Here is a 3409-nt window from a genome sequence, read left to right as displayed (position 1 = left end):
TAGGTCTAACATACGAGGAACGGCTGAGGATCCTGGGATTGTATTCATTGGAGTTTAGAAGATTAAGGGGAGATCTATTAGAAACTTACAAGATAATACATGTCTTGGAAAGGGTGGACGCTAGGAAATTGTTTCCGTTAGGCGAGGAGACTAGGACCCGTGGACACAGCCTTAGAATTAGAGGGGGTAAATTCAGAACAGAATTGCGGAGACATTTCTTCAGCCAGAGAGTGGTGGGCCTGTGGAATTCATTGCCGCGGAGTGCAGTAGAGGCCGGGACGCTAAGTGTCTTCAAGGCAGAGATTGATACATTCTTGATGTCACAAGGAATTAAGGGCTACGGGGAGAACGCGGGTAAGTGGAGTTGAAATGCCCATCAACCATGATTGAATGGTGGAATGGACTCGATGGGCTGAATGGCCTTACTTCCACTCCTATGTCTTATGGTCATATGGTCTTATGGTCCTAGCATGTAACAGACTGCTTGAAACAATATCTCTCTTAAAAGTCCCTTTTCAGTCAGTAACCTGCAACACAGAAATTCCTAACGAGGAGAAAGGAAGACACAGAAAGATCCGAAGACAAGAATCTACAGCTGCCTGGTTTTGAGATAAGAAGTGTTGTTTTTGTAAATTTTAATTGGGACTTTTATCGGACTAGTATTATAGAAGGGAAGGTCGAAGGTAGGTTAGAGGAAGGAGTTGTAAATAATGGTTAGTTAATTATTCTGTTATACTTTATGAAATAAAGTTGTTAATTTTTACTTTAAATAGTTCTTGGCCACTCGATGTTTACAGATTACTGCACAGGATAAATGTTTTTTGTGTTGCTGGTTTTAAATTAACCATGTCGTAACACCCGAGTTCAATCCCACTCTCGGGTGACTGCGTGGAGTTTCCGTGTTCTCCCTGTGTCTACATGGGTTTCCCCTCACAGTCTAAAGATGTGCAGGCTCGGTGGATTGGCCGTGGAAAATGCAGGGTTATAGGGATGGTGTGGGATGCTCTTCAGAGGGTCAGTGTTGACTTGATGGGTTGAATGGCCTTCTTCCACACTGTAGGAATTCTAAACAATCCCTTGTGTCAATTTTTTTTTCTAACCTCACCCATTATATTTTGTGTGATTATTAACCAGTTAAATCCTGTCAGTATTCTCTTACTGATCAATATAAATGGGCTGTCATTCTTTATAAACAGACAAACAAGGAACCGTGGAGTCACTCTGCCATTCCAGTCTGATCCCCTGTTCAATCAAATCATGGCTGGTCTGATTTTAACCTCAAACCTACATTCCATCTTATACCTGATAATTCAAAGCACACCACAGAAACAGGCCCTTTGGCCCACATAGCCTGTGCTGATGCATGACACCTTTGTAAACTAAAAACCTTTTGCCTCTGCGCTGTCCGTATCCCTCTATTCCTTGCCTATTCATGTATCAAAGTTGAAACTTTATTGCTGGAACAGCACAGCAGGTCAGGCAGCATCCAGGGAACAGGAGATTCGACGTTTCGGGCACAGGCCCTTCTTCAGGAATGGGCAGAGAGTGTTCAGCAGGAGAAGATAAAAGGTAGGGAGGAGGGACTTGGAGGAGGGGCGTTGGAAATGTGATAGGTGGAAAGAGGTCAAGGTGAGGGTGATAGGTCGGAGTAGGATCCTACTCCGACCTATCACCCTCACCTTGACCTCTTTCCACCTATCACATTTCCAACGCCCCTCCTCCAAGTCCCTCCTCCCTACCTTTTATCTTCTCCTGCTGAACACTCTCTGCTCATTCCTGAAGAAGGGCCTGTGCCCGAAACGTCGAATCTCCTGTTCCCTGGATGCTGCCTGACCTGCTGTGCTGTTCCAGCAATAAAGTTTCAACTGAAATCTGCCCAGCAACAGTTCTCAATGACTTGACTGTTCATGACTAAAGGGACTCTGGGGTTCTGAGGAAGGGTCACTCAACCCCAAACGCTAACTCAGATTTCCCTCCACAGACACTGTCATATCTGCTGAGTTTTTCCAGCGATTTTCAGTTTTTGTGTAGACGATGGGATTGTCCCATTGAGGGGAAGGTGTAAAATATTCACAGATGGAGACAATGACCCCACTCAGGGGCAAATAATCCTAGAATGCCTACAGTGTGGAAGCAGGCCCTTCGGTCCAACAAGTCCACCCTAACCCTCAGAAGAGTAACCCACCCAGACCCATTCCCCTACTATTCTCCACTTACCCCTGACTAATGCACCTAACCCACACATCCCTGAACACTATGGGCAACTGAGCATGACCAATTCACTTGACCTGCACATTTTTGGATTGTGAGAGGAAACCCACGCAGACACATGGAGAGTGTTCAAACTCCACACAGACAGTTGCCCGAGGCTGGGATCAAACCCTGGCGCTGTGAGGCATCAGTGCTAACTGAGTCACTGTGCCGCCCTAATGCAGGACAACTGATATAACATTGGCCTAACCTGTGACACTCACATCCTGGGACAGCATTCCAATAAAATCTCAGGTAGGTGTTGGGGATTTTGGGCTTGGTTGCAAATACTCATGCAGCTGACTCCGCCTTCAAGACAAAAGAGAGGTGAGAATGGTCATGGATAGCTAACCTGCATTTCCAACTTAATACAAGGCCCTTATAATTCATATTATAATTAAGAAGGCAAGGATTTCTAAGACACACAGATAAGTCATCAACATTCCTCCAGGATTCCATATGGAAATGTCGATGGGCTCCTGTGCTTGGGCTGGAGAGAGACCAAGCTCACTCGGATTTTGATGTGGAGGAGCCGGTGTTGGACTGGGGTGGACAAAGTCAGAAGTCACATAAAACCAGGTGAAAGTCCAACAAGTTTATTTGAAATCTCAAGCTTTCAGAGCGCTGCTCCTCCGTCAGGTGAACTGAGGTAAAGTCACCAGCACAGAATTAATAATCAGAGAGATCAAACATTCTTACACATGGAGTGAGTGGAGTGTGACAGGCTGAATAATAGGTCTCAGGAGGTGATCAAGAGTGCCAGACAGTGTGGGTAAAGTGTCAACAGCTGAGTAGCAAGTAAAAGGATGAGAGACGATCCGATTATTTTACGCAGAGTATTAATTACAAAACATTGAAACTAAGGTGGTGCTGGAGACAAACCAAATGGCTGGAATAACATGGTGATGTTAATGATAATGATGGGATAACGTGGTGATGATAATGATGGAATACAAGGGGGATGATAATGATGGGATAACATGGTAATGATAACGATGGAATAACATGGTAATGATAATAATGGAATAACATGGTGATGATAGTGATGGGATAACATGGTGATGATAATGATTGGAGAACATGGTGTTGATAATGATGGGATAACATGGTGATGATAATAATGGAATAACATGGTGATGATAATGATTGGAGAACATGG

This window comes from Chiloscyllium plagiosum, chromosome 21 (assembly GCF_004010195.1).
Source record: "Chiloscyllium plagiosum isolate BGI_BamShark_2017 chromosome 21, ASM401019v2, whole genome shotgun sequence".
NCBI classification, from domain to species: domain Eukaryota; kingdom Metazoa; phylum Chordata; class Chondrichthyes; order Orectolobiformes; family Hemiscylliidae; genus Chiloscyllium; species Chiloscyllium plagiosum.
Note: the sequence above shows the minus strand (reverse complement) of the source record.